Source organism: Musca domestica, unplaced genomic scaffold, assembly GCF_030504385.1.
Source record: "Musca domestica strain aabys unplaced genomic scaffold, Musca_domestica.polishedcontigs.V.1.1 66, whole genome shotgun sequence".
Classification (NCBI taxonomy): Eukaryota; Metazoa; Arthropoda; class Insecta; order Diptera; family Muscidae; genus Musca; species Musca domestica.
The window spans coordinates 1972864-1991218 of NW_026712376.1; positions in this window are offsets into that span (position 1 = coordinate 1972864).

Consider the following 18355-nt stretch of genomic DNA (forward strand, 5'->3'; position numbering starts at 1 on the left):
GGGCCCACATTTAGCTAGAGCCTTCCTTTAACAATACCTACCGATTTTCGGTTTAGATCCAAACCGGTCGCCAGTCGTTTGATATTTCGGTTTGTAGGTCAATATTTGGTATAGACCCATTTAATATATATATATATATATATATATATATATAAGCTGTAATTTGATATTCACAGTAGTAGTGGGGTTCACTTCTCGCGAATCAATGTTGTTTTACTTTTTGATATAACCCACATATAACTGCACCTCCTTATATTCGGTGCGTAAAATAGTCCTTTTTATACCCTACAGCCCTATATGTTGGCATTATAGGTTTGATTGGGCCAACATTTATGTAACACCTCGGAATATTGGTCCTGCCCATAGGAAGTTATAAATGGATCTTTCTACTTCGCCGAACTGAGTCGATCTAGCTTTGTATTTCCATTCGTTCGTCTGTCTCGGCTAATTTTTAATCAGGCTACAGGTCCCAATTACGGCCCGATCCTCATGAAATTTAGCATGGAGGTGGGGTTATGGTCTGAATAGGGGCCCATTACTTTTGGATGGTGCCCGGACGGATCTATGACGGATGGACATAGTCCCCTGAAAAAAGCAAGGCTTAAATTAACTGTACCAAAGTTTACAAAAAATAAGGATTGTGTTGGATATACCCCAGAGGAGTAAATCTCAAGGGCCGGCCAAAGGCTGGCTACTTAAAAAAAATCATAGCCGGTGCTTTTGAAAGGCAAAAATTGGCTATAACGTAGTTTTAGATCTTAGTAACCCATAATGGGTCCATTTTCGAAAAGTATCGGTACAAAAATACCAATTTTCATGCACTGCCCTGGAAACGGTTCAATTGTAGGATATTTCCATATGCTTTCAAGTGATACCAATTTTGTAGTACCAGATATAAGCCGGATTTTTTATCCGAACTTCCGGCTCAAATAAGCGGGCATTTCCCCCAAGAAAAACTTACCTTGCCGTAATCAGCTTAAAAATACCTATCCTATAAATTAAAGTTTACTAAATGGTACCAAAATTGCTACAATTTGGATTTGTGTAAACCGATATGGTTGTAATCCTCAAATTGGGAAATAAGATATCTATTGGGTTGAATGATGTTATGGAAAGGTGTACTTATGTGTACTAAATGGTACTAAATTTGGTGCATTTTGGATTTTGTTAAACCGATAAATCTGGAATCCTATAATTTGAAATTAAGATTAGTTTTGCAGTGTAGATTAATGATATGCAGGATGTTTTGGAAACTCGTACTTATGTGTACTAAATGTGGTACAATTTGTATTTGGGTGAACCAATAGAACTGGAAAATTTCAAATTAGGATTGACATTTGGTATACAAATTAATTTATCAGGAAATTACTAACTGGTACTAAATTTGGCATATGAGGGAGAGATACAGCTGTAAACCTAAAAGTGGGTTTAGGATCACTTTTTGTGAGATGGGGTTAATATATGCAGGTAAACCAAACCAGAAGAAAATCGAACATTTAAATCTAACTTTATGCCAAATCATAAATTCCATATTTATCCCAGGTTTCTGGTTGAGAGAAATTTTTAGACATAGCATGTTGGAAAGCATCGCTAATTTGAGCGCTTTCTTTGAGAGGGGAGGTACCGGAAGAAATCGTCCGATCTCTACCATCTTTATAACAGTTATTGTGTTGGTGGAAATATTAAGATGTGCCAAGTCTGAATGGAATCGGATGTTAATTTCGCGTTTTATGCGGTTCATATATATTCAAAATTTCGACCCTTTGTGAGGGAGGTACTAGAAGGAGTAAACCGATAATGGAATATTACGGAAAATCTTGTGTGAGTAGAAATAATGGGATGTGTGAAATATGAAGAGAACCGGATGCTTACTTCGAATTTTATGATGGGTTTGGTTATTCAAAACTTCGACGTTTTGTGGGAAGGTACCAGAAAGAAAAGGTGCGATCTCTACCATCTTTATAACAGATATTGTGGTAATAGTAATATTGAGATGTATAAAATTTAGAACGAAGCGGATGTTGGAATCCCCTTTTTATGAGCTTGATGGATTTTCAAAATGTTGACCCTTTGTGGGGAAGGTACCACAAGGAGTGGACCGATATGCAGACCAGACCTTAGGTTAATAAAAATATTGTGATGTGTGTAATTTGAAGATAATCGGACTCTTACATCACATTTTATAAGAGTTATAAATATAAATGTTGACCCTTTGTAGGGGATGTACTTGATGGAGTGGACCGATATTGTCCAACTGCAATAGCACTGATACGAATATTGGGATTTGCAAAGTTGGAGCAAAATCGGATTATCATTTCTCTTTCTGTGCAATAAAATATTTTTAAGATTATTTCGACCTTTTGTGGGGGAGGTAATAGAATGAGTCGGCCGATATTGCCCATCTCCGAACTAGATCTAAGTTTTATAATAATATTACGATGTTCCAAGTTTGGACCAAATCGGATACTCTCTTCGAAAGTTATCGTGCGCATCAGCCAGCCAGACAGATAGACGGACGGACATCGCTATATCGACTCCTGATGTCCCGAAATGGATTTCGTCCAAAGAGACCTTCGGTCTAAACCCGGAATTTTGATGATCCATGTAGTTGAGGGTATAATTTAGAAATATTGTCATTTAATTAAATACTATCCATTTGGGGTAAAAAAATCACACACAAATTCGCTTAATATAAATGCATTTTCCGCATACCGAGTAGCTGGAATTTGCTAGTTATGTTATAAATATGTTAATTTCAATGATTCTATCCTATTGTGAATAATTTAAATCCATGTTTTCAAACAGCGCCAGCTTACTATACCTGGAATTAATATTTAGATTGATTGAAAGTGGCACACAAAGTGAACTTGTTATTCGCTAGTTTCAAATAATTCAAAAACAGAATCAATCGATGAAAAACTACTACTCATAAAATTGCCTAAAAGCTAAATGTGAAAATAGCTACATACATGCTAACGCTATACATAAATACACACAAATGAAGTTAATAGTTCAAGCGCTTAAATTGGTAGTAAAACGAGGCGACAAATTCGCTGGAACTATTTACTATATTTGTATGTATTTTTGTGTATGTATGTGTGTATACAGCACAGTAATCGTTTATAATTTTATGTACATATAGTGCGTACGTCTGTGTACGCCAAAATTAACACCGCATAATATTCTGGGCACATTTTTGTGGCATACCATTCATTGGCTTTCCCGTCGCTTAATTTAGTCATGTTCGTGTTATTTATTCAAACCGCCATTACTTCGAAAACATTTTTGCATTTCGATTTCAAATGCCAAGTGATATTGGCATTATTGATTTAGAGTTTTCACTTTAACGGTCCTAAAAATTTCAATTTCCTTTTTGGTTGCCATTGTGGTGGCTTGCGACCGGAGGTGGCATTTTGGTTGCGCTCAACAATGAACCGACGTGTTTTTTTTTTTTTTTTTTTTTTTTTTTTTTGAAATTCAATTATTCCGGCAGATATTATAATTTTGGAAGGAAATTTTTAGTCAAAAATTACATCACATCAACACAATGACACTTAATGATATGGGAAAGCTATCCGATAGTATGCGCTGACATTTGATTGGGTGTCAGGTAAAATTGATGGTTCACGATTGTATGTGAGGATGTGTGTAATCATTTTTGGAACATGAGAGTTTGAACTTTTCTAACGATGATGTATGCAATTATAGCTTTTGTGTTGTATTTGTCAATTAAAAACCTATCATGTTAAAGGTTTAAAATGGAGTGTCAAAAGTGCTATTCTAAAATGAGGTCAAACATATATGGATCATGATTACAAATAAGATACATTTGCTTTGTGAAACAGGATGACAAAAGTTTAACATGGGTGATATGACAACCCCAAATGAAATAACTAAATATTGTATATGTAATAAAAACTCATTATATAATAAGTAAGAAAAGGCTATAGTCGTGCGGGGCCGACTATGTTATACCCTACAACACTACAATATGTTAGAAGTCCCCTTATGTCCAAATCCATATTGGAAGATTTATCTTTTGAAATTAGGATTTTGACTAGGGACATTTGCCCAATATTTATGCACTCCGTCGGGCTATTAGTTGTTGTAGTCCATTTTTTAGACTCGTTATATGATTTTCTTGTCTACGATATTTGGCTATATTCGTCAACAAAATCAGCATAAAAAGCCAGAAGTTCGCCTTTTGTGTATTTCGGACATCGCCTGTAAGTAATGCTCGTATTTTTCACACAAAATTAGTGGTCCATTGTACCCGCTGTCCAAAACTCTAACTTTATGCGAGATTTCGTGTCCTTTGGTTTCTATTTGTGACCTTTATAACGGCTGCAAAATTAGGAAAATTTTTAGTTGTTGGTCCATTTCATATTGCATTATATTGCGGACATCTTTGAAAATAATAGGCCTAGCCCTTCTGAGCCCAACCCTACCCTTGTGAAAAATTTCGTGAGGATCGGACGAGATTTGCAATATGCATTTAATATCCACAACATGTGTTGTAAGGTGAAAAAATATTACAAAAAAAAATTATAAGTCAAATTGAAAAAATCGCATGCGATAAAAAATATGAAAAAAAAAATCCCAAATAATACAAAATCTATATTAACATCATTATTGGCATATTTTTCTGCGATTTTTTTAGATTTTATACTTTTATATCAAGAGGACATTCTGAATTGACAAAATTTGTGAAAATCGGTCCAGCCATTCTTGAGATATAAGCATTCTAACTAACATCCCCTTCCTTTGTATATGCACATTGTATATATGTCGCTATATATAACCGATATACGTACTATCTGCATCTACGTAACGGTCAGAATTGACCTGTTCATCTATTTGTGATTTCGCCGGGATTCAAAATATTCGCGGTTTAATGGAAAATTTTGACTTTTATTTAACACAAATGTTGTGGCCTATTTTACCCACTAAATATTACCCGATGACCATCAAAATTGGAAGGCTTCTGCCCAGCCCTAAGCTCTAGCTGCATGCTAACTTCCACGTCGATTGGTCTATAATTGCGACCTGTAGAGCAACTGCAATATCAGGATTTTTTTCATTTTTTGGTCCATTCCAACCCCTAAATATTATGCGATTATCTCCAAAAGAAATAGGGTTCTATCCCCACCTCCATTCTAAATTTCGTTAAGATCGGGCCATAATTGCGACCTGTAGAGTGATTACAAATTAACATGGACAGACGGACAGACGGACGGACATACATAGCTAGATCGACTCAGCTCGGTGAGTTAGGAAGATCCATATATACTTTCCCATGTGGGAAACCAATATTTCGTGGTGTTACATAATTTTTGGCCCAATCAAACTTATAATACCCCCAACACAAAGTGTTGTAGGGTATAAAAACAAAGAGGGTTTACACACACTGCGATTTAGCGATGTCCGTCTGTGGAAATCAGCCTAGCTTCCGAACGAAATGAAGTAGATCGATAAACTTTTACTCAAATGTATATTATGTCTGCAGAACATTTGGTATTGAAAATGGGCTATGTAGGTTCACGTCTTCGTATAGCCCCCATATAACGGTACCTCTCGATATTCGGTATCTTGATGATTTTTGTGACGTTATTCACCGGAATTGTTTCAAATTTGCTATTTGAAGTTCGAAATGAATACTGCAGCCTATGACAGAAAATTGTCTGTGCAGGTCCACGTCTTCGTATAGCCCCCAAATAAAGGCACCTCCCGATATTCAGTATTTTGATGATTTTAGCGACATTATTCACCGGAATTGTTTCAAATTTGGTATTTCAAGTTCGAAATGGATACTACAGCTTATGACAGAAAATTGTCTTTGCAGGTCCAGATATTCGGTATTTTGATGATTTTAGCTACATTATTCACCGATTTTTTTTAAATTTCGTATTTGAATATTGTAATGAATTATAACAAAAGTTACCTATGTAAGTCCATGTCATCGTATAGACCCTCATATAACATCTACATTCGGTATTTTAAACAGAATTTTTAACTGATTTTATTGTTCCTTAGAATTGCCAAATTCGTCCCAAATGGATCTTACAGTTTTTTACTTGTTAATACTAATCAGCCTGCATATAACAAAATTAAAAAATATGGTCTCTAGCGTGATTTCAACAGAGAGACGGACACCGCTAAATTGCCTTATAATTTTATTCTGATCAGAAATATATATAGTAATGAAAAATTTAATATACCATCCATTGTATGGTTGAGGGCATAATAAAAACAAGTAAAAAAGCTAAGCTCAGCCGGGCTGAACTTTGAATACCCTCCACCATTCGGAAAATAACTTGAAAATTTTAAAAAAAACCGTCGAAAGATGTGGTAAGTAATTTTCTGTCATAGGCTGTAGTACCGATTCTGAACTTAAAATACGAAATTTGACGCAATTCCGGTGAATAATGTTGCGAAAATCCTAGAAATAGAGAGTGTCTTACCCTCTCTTCCAGGGGGTAAATTATTCAGAGAGAACTTCTTGTGTGGATTTTCAGACTACTCCATTGAAAAATGTGTCCAAACTCATCAAAATACCGAACATTGTGGGGTACAGTTATATGGGGAATATACGATGTCTGGACCTATATAGACAATTCTCTTTTAGGGAGTAAAGTACCCACAAAAAATCCTTGTGTAGGATTCAGACAATTCTATTGAAAAATGTGCCTAAAATTATTAAAATACAAAATGTTGTGGTGTACCGTTATATGGGGGATATACGATGTCGTGGACCTATAGAGACAATTCTCTTTTAGGGAGCAAAGTACCCACAAAAAAATCCCTGTGTATGATTTCAGACAATTCCATTGAAAAATGTGCCTAATATCATCAAAATACCGAATGTTGGGGGGTACTGTTCTCTGTTGGTTCTTTTCTCAAAAAAAAAGGTACGCATCTGTCGGAGCATCTACTAAAATTTTATAACCTTTTACTCGTTTATGTAGGATTTATTTATAAAGTCCTGAAAACGAACTACCGCTCCACTGCGTGGGGAGTATATATGTCCATCCGGACAATTTGAAATTGCGAAAACATTTATTTATACTTTTATTATATACTTTTATTAACCAAATTCGTTCCGTTCGGAAGTTTGAGCTACATCTAGCCATACTGGAGTAAATTTCTAAATCGACATCGAACTTAATGCTGATCAATTTAATGATAAATAATAAATTTTCCATAAATTTTTCGATGAAAATATAAACAATCTCCTTCACAACATAATTTTCGCAAATACTAATATTCGAGTTTGGCGACGCACATATATTTCATATATCCATTTTAGTTAAGTTGATTCTTGGAATTTTGTCAGGTTAAATTATTATCTTCGGTTTTCTACCAAGCCAAGTCTCCATGTAAAATTTCGTAATAATTGTCTTTTGTTTAGGTCCTCTATTGTTCTGTTGTGGAAAACAGCATAAAAAGTAGAATTCCGAAAACTGTTTTGTACGTTTTTTTGGCCAAGTTGTAATTGTTTCTTAAACGTATTTTCATAAAATGGGAGATTAAATGCTGCAGGGTGTGAGTTTTAAATTTGTACTCCATTAATACTGAAATTAATTACAACACCCAATGAAAAGGGAACAAATATTGAAATTTGTGTCATTGTTAGCTGAAAACAACTACGTATTTGTGGTATTGTACTTACAGAAAGGTACTTATTTAAGGTATTCGTTATTTAAACTCTACACCACACTGAATTACAAGCATAATTATAGCCTCAGCCATATGGCTAAAGGGCTATATGCCATTTGATACGGCCAAAATGTGCCTCATCAAAACAGCGGTTTAAGACCGTAGGTCTCTTTGGACCAAATCCGTTTCAGGACATTTGGAGTCAATCTAGCGGCGTGCATCAGTTCGCACCTTGCCTAGCACTGGTGAGAATATTAGGATTCGCAAAGTTGGAGCAAAATCGGATTATCCTTTCTCTTTCTGTGCAATGAATTATTTTCTTTGAAAATTTTGACATTTTGTGTGGGAGGTACCGGAACGAGTGGACCGATGCATTCCATTTCCTCACCGGACCATGGGTTAATAAAATTATTGGGATGTGTGAAATTTGCAGACAATAGGACTTTTACAACACATTTTATAAGAGTTGTAATTATTCAAAAATTTTGAACATTTTTGGGGGAAGTACCTGAGGGAGTGGACCAATATTGTCTTAGTTCTAATATAAATTTGACAATAATATTACAATGTACCAACTTTGGATCAAATCGGATACTCCCTTCGAGAGCCATGTGGATGAGGTAAAAGGTGGTAAAAATATTTTACTGCACAGAGAGAGAAAGGATAATCTAATTTTGCTTCAACTTGGAAATCCTAATATTTGCATTAATGCTAGGTCAATATTGCTCCAGTCGATCAAGTACCTCCCCAACAAAGGGTCAAAATTATATATAATCATAATAACTCTTACAAAATATGATGTATAAGTTCGATTGTCTTCAAATTACACACATCACAATATTTTTTTAGCCCAGGGTGTGGTGTGAAGATTAATGAAGATCGGTCCACTCCTTCTGATACTTCCCTCACAAAGGGTCAACATTTTGAATATTCATAAATTTCATAAAACCCGAAATTAACATCCGATTTCAATCAGACTTGGCACATCTCAAGATCTGTAATAAAGATAGATTCTTTCTGGCACCTCTCCCACAAAGGGTCAAAGTTTTGAAAAAACCAAAACGATCATAAAATCGGAAATATGCATCAGGTCCTCTAGATATTTCACACATTCCATTATTTCTACAAGATCTGCTATTAAAATGGGATGTATCGGTCCAGAGGGAACTCAGGTACCTCCCCCAGCAAGGGTCAAATGTTAAATATCCATGAAGCTTATAAAACGCGAAATTAACATCCGATTCCATTCAGACTTGGTACATATTTCCCTCAACACAAGATCTGTTATTAAGATGGTAGAGATCGTACCATTTCTTCTGGTACCTCCACCACATAACATAACATGGACAGACGAACGAGATGGGAAGATCCATTTATATATTGTAATGCCTTGGCCAATATTTTGAGGTGTTACATAATTTTTAGCCCAATCAAACTTATAAAACCCTTAATACATAGTGTTGAAAGGTATAAAAAGTGTTTTGTTAGGTTTTATAAAAAATTAACTATTTTCCTGCAACAGCACATCTTTCTTTAACTAACTGAAATCAAAAATAACAAGTAAAACATTAAGTTCGGCCGGGCCAAACTTTTAATACCCTCCACCTTAGGTTAAAGAAACATTTGAAGAAATGTGGCAAAAACCATTAAAATGCCGAATATCGGGAGGTGTCGTTATATGGGGGCTATACCAAATCGTGGACCTACACATGCAAGGTTTCGCCACACGAACTAGGACCCATTATGACCCATAAATACCAATTTTTAGACAAATCAGTGAAAAAATGTGGCAAAAACCATCAAAATACCGAATATCGGGAGGTACCGTTATATGGGGGTTATACCAAATCATGGACCCATACATGCAATGTTTCGCCACCGGAGCTGGAAACCATTATGACCAACAAACACCAATTTTTAGACAAATCCGTGAAAAAATGTGGCAAAAATAATCAAAATACCGAATATCGGGAGGTACCTTTATATGGGGGCTATACCAAAACGTGGACCTATACATGCAATGTTTTGCCACACGTACAGGGACCCGTTATGACCTACAAATACCAATTTTCAGACAAATCCGTGCAAAAATTTTCAATACCAACCATCCTAAACACAATACCAATTGCTCTGCTAAATTTTGGCGCTCTACGTCAAATAATGTGGGCTGTATCTATGGGGGTATATTAACTTTGACATTCCGTTTGTAACTCCTCGAAATTTGTATAATAGACCCTACAAGGTATATATACTCTGGATCAGCGTAAAATTCTAAGACGATCTAGCGATGTCCGTCTGTCTGTCCGTCTGTTGTAATCACGCTATCTTTTGAACGAATTGAGATAGAAGGCTAAAATTTTGCATACATGCATGGTTTACCAGTAGACAGGTTGAGTTCGAAAATGTCGCTCCACGTTTTCGTATAGCCCCCATATAACGGTAGTTCCCGATATTCGGTATTTTCATGATTTTTGCTATATTATTTACCGGAATTATTTCAAATTTCATATATAAACAATTTCATATGACAACAATTTTTGTATGCAAGCCCACGCCTTCGTATAGCCCCCATATAATGATACCTCCCGATATTCGGTATATTCATGATTTCAGCGACTTATTTACTGGAATTATTTTAAATTTCGTATTTGAAGTTCGTAAAGGGTACTACAGCCTATGACAAAAATTTTTGTATGCAGGTCCACGTCATCGTATAGCCCCCATATAACGGTAGTTCCCGCTATTCGGTATTTTGATGATTTCAGCAACATTATTCACTGGAATCGTTTCAAATTTCATATTGGGAGATCTCAATGGTTACTACAACCTATGGGAAAACATTTAGTTTGCAGGTTCACGTCTTCGTATAGCCCCTATGTGACGGTACCTCCCGAGATTCGGTATTTTCATGATTTGGTATTTCAAGTTCGTAATGGGTATTACAGCCTTTCGCAAAAAAATTCGTAAGCAGTACAGTCTCCATATAACAGTTTTCATTTAAGTAGTAGTTTCCGGAAATCTTTTGAAATTATTCGAGTTCCTTCCAAATGGTGGAGGGTATTAAAAGTTCGGCCCGGCCCAACTTAGCTGCTTTTTTACTTGTTTACACTCTTTTCTCTATGACTAAAATGTAATTTTGATATGATTAAAAATTAACAACATCGAAATAACAGTTTAGAGTCTTAATATGATTCCAGCAGTCTTTCCTGACCTTTGCTGACACTTTCCGAAATCCCTCACCATTACAGGTGGATGCCTAATGAAATCATAATATAATCGTTTCAGTAGTAATCTCTAAATGAAGATGTCCATATATGTCTACATACATATGTATATGCTACAAATGAAATCACAAATTTGTAATTCAGAACACAGCAAATGTTCCACGCCCTAAAACGAGCAAGATTTCCATCCAAAACTAGTTTGGCCAAAAAATTGTATTGACCGATAAAAATAAAAATTAATATGCTATAACTGTAATAAAGCGATACGATGTGAGAAAAAAAAATACACACAATACTACAACAATAACAAAAGTCGTCATTCAAGAATCAATAAAAAGAAAAAGTTGTTTACAAAAAAAAAAAAAAAAAAAAAACCAAAAAAAACCAAAAACCTTAACTAACCATACAAGCCGCCGCCTCCAACGTCCATTTATGAACATCGACGATGAACGCTTTTACTTTCATCGGTCGTCATTATTACCACAAATTGAAATATGTACATGTGTACGCATTGATGGAGTTACATTCGGCCTATCTTTTGTACATAAGCTGAACCTCCAACGAACGACGACCTACCGGCTGAAGCTATGTGGCACGAGCAGCACAGGAAGGGAAAGCTTCATCCAAAGAGTTTCTTTCTTAAATTCATATCTCGTTTTGTTGTAGTTGTCGTTGTTGTTGCTTTTTTGAATCGAAACTTGCTACTGCACACATTTCTCGGCAGCAAGCCAGGGCCAGTCGAACAGAGGATGAACAAATAAGTATGCGGTATGAGATACAAATTAAAGAAAAGCAAAAGTTTTTATAAGAGATTCATTTTTTTGTATGAGCACACACACACACGTGCGCACACATTGTAAAATTTCATTCAAGAAAACCCCAACCAAGGCAACGAGCGAGCAAGCCCAGCCAAAAACGATTGAAAAAATTGACATTCTTTAACACTTTTTATTCATTTTGAAGTAAAACTGGCTGTGGGGACACTTTCTCTTTCCCCAGCCCAGACAAGCTTTGTTATTGTTGTTGCGTGCGTATGTTTACTCTGTATGTAAGTGTGACAGTGTATTTGTGTTAATAAAACTGGCTGAATGCTCCGTCCAGTCCAGTTCAATTGAATCAATGCCGCAAAACGTGCTACAAATCTGGCATTTGTGTTACATTACGACAGACATTCAATAAATTGGTCATATGAAGCACTTTCGGCAACGGCAATTAAAAATATGCATGCATTTGCAAATATTTCTAAGTGATATTTGAAAGTTGTAGATTATTATGTGTCCGTATGTATGTGCACATTATTATATTGTGCGATATATAGCATGTTTAAGCACGTCAAGATGTAGTTAAGTTCGTTCCAAATGTAGCCCTTTTTTTTCAAATCAACAATGCAGTACAAAACAAGTAAGCAAAGGCTATAGTCGAGCGGGGCCGACCATGTGATACCCTACAACACTACAATATGTTAGAAGTCCCTTTATGTCCAAATCCATTTTGGAAGATTTCGCTTTTGAAATTGTGCCACGGAGCACTACCCAGATATTACCCTTAGCATTTTGAACTGGGACATTTGCCCAATATTTACACACTCTGTCGTGCTGTTAGTTGTTGTGGTCCATTTTATAGCTAAATATAATCCAGTGGTCATCCAACATGCTACAATTCTTTCCCGTCCTTAATTCTCTTCTTAAGCGTGTGGATTGGCTTCAATTGTGTGATCAGGAAATTTTTTCGGTTTTTGGTCAATTTAAACACTCAAATAAATCTTTGAAAACAATAGGTCCAGCCCTTCTGATCCTAACCCTACCCTTGTGAAAATTTTCGTGAGGATCGGACGATAATTGCAATCTGTATATAATAACCCCAACCTGTGTTGTAAGGTGAAAAAAGATTACAAAATAAACACTTCAATTTTAAAGTCAAATTGAAAAAATCGCATGCGATAAAAAATATGAAAAATTAAAAAAAATGTCACAAAATATTACAAAATAATAATATTAACATCATTATAGGCATCTTTTTAAGCGATTTTTTTAGATTTTATACTTTTATGCCAAGAGGGCATTCTGAATTGACAAAATTTGTCAAAATCGGTCCAGCCATTCTTGAGATATAAGCATTCTAGCTAACTTCCCCTTCCTTTGTATATATACATTGTATATATTTCGCTATATATATTCGATATATTTACTATCGGCATCTACGTAACGGTCAGGATTGACCTGTTCCTCTATTTGTGGTTTCACCGGGATTAAAAATATTCGCTGTTTAATGGAAAATCTGACTTTTATTTAACACAAATGTTGTGGTCTATTTCACCCACTAAATATTACCCGATGACCATTAAAATTGGAAGGCTTCTGCCCAGTACTAAGCTGTAGCTACATGCTAACTTCCGATGAGTCTATAATTGCGACCTGTAGAGCTACTGCAAAATCAGCAGATTTTTTGTTTTTGGTCCATTTTAACCCCTAAATATTATGTGATCTCCAAAAGCAATATGCTTCTATTCTGGCCTTAGTCCCACCTCCATTCTAAATTTCGTGAAGATCGGGCCATAATTGCTACCTGTAGAGTGTTTACAAATTAACATGGACAGACGGACGGATGGCTAGATCGACTCAGCTCGGCGAGATAGGAAGATCCATGTATACTTTCCTATGTGGGAAACCAATATTTCGTGGTGTTACATAATTTTTGGCCCAATCAAACTTATAATGCCCCCAACACAAAGTGTTGTAGGGTATAAAAAGTAGATAACATATTAAAACAAGTAAGCAAAGGCTATAGACGTGCGGGGCCGACCATGTGATACCCTACAACACTACAATATATAAAAAGCTTAATCGCATTTGAAATTTTGTCAAAGAGCACTGCCCAGATATTACCCTTAGCATTTTGACCAGGGACATTTGCCCAATATTTACGCACTCCGTCGTGATGTTGGTTGTAGTGGTCCATTTTACAGCTTAATATAATCCAATGGTCATCCAAAATGCTAGAATTCTTCCCTGTCCTTAACTTTCTGCGAAGGCGTGTTGATTGGCTTCAATTGTGTGATCAGGAAATTTGTTCTGTCTTTGGTTCATTTGAACGTCTAAATATTTTGCTATCATCTCCAAAAGCAAGTGGCTCCTCTGTGTTTCAAAATTTAGACTCATATATATGATTTGCTTGGCTACAATATTTGGCTATATTCGTTAACAAAATCAGGATATTTGTGTATTTCGGATATCATCTGTAAGTAATGTTGGTATTCTTTCACACAAAATTAGTGGTCCATTCTACCCGCTGTCATAAACCCTAAGTTCATGCGAGACTTTGTGTCCTTTAGTTTCTATTTGTACCTTTATAACGGCTGCAAAATCAGGGACATTTTTAGTTGTTGGTCCATTTCAACCCCTAAAAAAATTGCGGACATCTTTGAAGACAATAGGCCTAGCCCTTCGGAGCTTAACCCTTCCCTTGTGAAAATTTTCGTGAGGATCAGACGATTATTTCAATCTGTATATAATAATACCAACCTGTGTTGTAAACTGAAAAAATATTCAAAATGTATACTTCAATATTATCAGTCAAATTGAAAAAATCGCATTGGATAAAAAATATGAAAAAATAAAAAAATGTCACAAAATACTACAAAATCTATATTAACATCACAGCTGGCATTTTTTATGCGATTTTTTTAGATTTTATGCTTTTATGCCAAGAGGGCATTCTGAATTGGCAAAATTTGTCAAAATCAGTCCGGCCATTCTTGGGATATAAGCATTCTAGCTAACATCCCCTTCCTTTGTATATATACATTGTATATATTTCGCTATATATATCCGATATATTTACTATCGGCATCGACGTAACGGGATTAAAAATATTCGCGGTTTAATGAAAATGTTGACTTTTATTTAACACAAATGTTATGGTCTATTTCACCCACTAAATATTACCCGATGATCATCAAAATTGGAATGCTAACTTCTGCTTCGATTGGTCCATAATTGCGACCTGTAGAGCAGCTACAAAATCAAGAAATTTTTCAGTTTTTGGTCCATTTCAACACCTAGATATTATGCGATCATCTGCAAAAGAAATAGGGTTCTATTCTGGCCCTATCCCCACCTTCATTCTAAATTTCGTGAAGATCGGGCCATAATTGCGACCTGTAGAGTAATTACAAATTAACATGGACAGTCGGACGGACGGACATACATGGCGGACCCAACACATCTGAAGAAAATATTAACCTACTTCATTTCGTTCGGTGTAAAAATGTATTCAATATGGTACTATTTGTATTGGGTCAATTGAGATAAAATTCCGAAATTGGAATTGAGTATTAACTTGTGAAGCGTAGCACTGATTGAAAAACGGTTATTATGAAATTCGAATTTTAATTGTACGAAAAGTACTAAAAGATACTAATTTGCTGCCATGATGTTCCGGTTGAGCTAAAATCTTGAAATTTTACATGGAAGTATACCGGATATAAAGAGGTGGTATTTAGGTATTTTGAAAATGTAAACTGAATATATCGCAATATTCCATTGGAATTCCAAAAAGTGTAAGAACTTACACCGCAACGGAATGAAAATGGACTCAAAAGAGCTAAAAAGTTGCTTCGCTTGGCCGAAAGTGGTGAACTGCCGAATTTGGTTTTCTCCGATGAGAAAACATTCGTTGTCCAGCAGTTTGTAAACAAACAAAATTATCGTGTTTACTTGCCAAAGAGGTCAGCTGAAAATGTGCACCTTCGGTTGACCACCAGATCATCCATCAAGCGCCGGACATGGTGATGGTGTGGGCCGCAATAACAGTCAATTCTCGCTCTCCGCTCGTATTAATCGACCGTGGCATCAGAATAAATGTTGAATATTATAGCGAAACTATTCTGGAAGGTGTATTAAAGCCTTTGGGCACGCAAACATTTTGGCCGCAGACCTTGGACATTCCAACAGGACTCAGCATCATCGCACTCAATACGTGCCACCCATGAATTGTTACAAAATGAGGTTCCTCGCTTCATTTCCAACGCACAATGGCCACCAAAAGTCTCCGGATACCAATCCTTTGGACTATTGTGTCTGGAGTATTTTGGAAAGCAATGTTGGCACTAAAAAATATCAAAGTGTCGATCACCTCACGCAATCGCTTCGCCGAGAATGGACCGAAATACCGCAGAACAACATTCGGGCAGCGTGTGACGGTTTCATTGGCCGTTTGAAGGTCATAATTCGTGCCAAAGGTGACCAATTCGGACAAATCGAAACTTATTCAAAAATTTGATGCTATTTCCGACATTTTTGCCTTTATTCAATAAAATTTAATGGCGTTTGACTTTGTTTGCAGTTTTTTTATCTTACCCTGTATATTTTTCATCCGATTCGTTAAATTTCTCTTCCCCAACCATAACAACGATATCAGAAGAAATATATCGAATAGAGCGCAGAAATACATTTTATCGAGATTGGTTTTCGATATAGCTCCCATAAATCTTTACTCGATTTCATGTTTTTTGTGCCCGAATTGAATGGATTTTGGCGCATACGAACGAATTTAACCCGTCAGAAAGTTTGTCTAATTTGGTGAAAATCGGTTAAGATATAGCTATTGGCCCCATATATATGTTTCATCCGATTTTGTATTTTACTCCCTCACACCTGTGAAATACTCGCCACAAAAACGATATTTGATTTCGACTATCAGATACAGCATGTATACTTCTGCTGAGTTTTATAGAGAACGGTCCAGATGTGGATATAGCTCTAATATATATCTTCATCCGATTTCACGTTAATTCTACCTAAAAAGTGTAATCATAGTTCATTGCAAAAGCCAATCTTGTTTTAATTGGACAAAGCCGTTTTATCAAAACTAGATAGTTTTTTTGAACGAATTGTGAACATTAATTATTTACCTTTTTTCTTTAATACCTCCAATTACCTTCAATTCTCATTACGAATACACTACTCTTAAATTTCACCAAACTCAGTGTCCAATTATAATTTTCACTCGGCTTTGGTTTATTCTATTCTCCACCTCGTTCTATTATTTATTCTTAGAATTTTAGAATTTTACATTGTGGTCATAATTTACAATTCCAATGTGGACGGATAGCATAATTTTGAAGTAATGCTCCTTCGTAACGTCGAGGTGGTGCATCCCATCTTGGAAGGAAGGCCAACAAGTATTTGGTTATTTCAGTTTGTACAATCACTACGGGGAGTTGATTTTAGGTTATGAAGTTTTTCCATCTCGAACGGGAATGAATTGAATTCAATAAATATGCAAATATTTCCATTCGACTACTATCTGTTGTATAAAGTAGAGGGTGCTACAAAACTGAGGTGATGATAGTATTGGAATTGGGTTATTAATGTCGAAGTGGTATTCAGTGATAAGTGGTTTATAAAATATTCACTATTTGTTTTAAAATCTTTTGATTGGGAAGAGAATGTTATATGGGAATGATATGAGGGTATTCCAATTGTAGTTTTTATTAAAAATTGCAAATCTGTTTGCTTGTAAAAATATAATGCACGACGTTTCGTAATCAAAATTTTCAATAAATTAATAAATAGTGAAAAACCTTTATTAAAAAATACTTTTTCAAGACATTTATGTAACTGTTCTATTGCATTTCTCATAGAATTTGATAGCATTATTGATACAGTCACATAACAGCAGAGAAAACACTTGACTACAGGGTGTGACTGCAACCAACTTCAGACTGCTGTCATTTCAAAGCCACTCGTCCGACAGATATTAAAATTATTGCAGTGACAGCTCATTATATTGTTTACAAGCGTACAAAGGCATTTTGATGCGAATTTTCCAGAAAAAAGTTATTCGAGATGGAATTCAAGCGTGATAGTGTGATTTCTTTATATTTGGCTGCAAAATCACAAGTGGCTATCGTTAGAGCACTCCTGCATTTAAATGTGAATAAATTGTTTGTGTCTCGTACCATCGCTCGTTACCGTGATACTGGTAGCGTAGCCCGTCGTCAAGAAGTGGACGGAAGAAAACAGTAACATCAGCAGAAATGGTTGGAAAAGTAAAGAAACGACTTGATTGAAACCCGCATCGCAATGGCCGAAATATGGCTCGGGAGCTGAACATATCGCAATATTCCATTCGCAAATATTGAAAAAAGTTCAAGAACTTATACCGCAACAGAAAGAAAATAGACTCAAAAGAGCTAATGAGTTGATTCGCTTGGTCGAAAGTGGTGAACTCCGGATACCAATCCGTTGGACTAGTATGTCTGGAGTATTTTGGAAAGCAAGGTTGGCACTAAAAAATACCAAAGTGTCGATCACCTCAAGCAAGCGCTTCGCCGGGAATGGGCCAAAATACCGCAGAGCAACATTCGGGCAGCGTGTGACGGTTTCATTGGGCATAATTCGTGCCAAAGGTAACCAATTCGAACAAATCTAAACTTATTCTAAAAGTTGATGCTTTTTGCGACATTTTTTGCT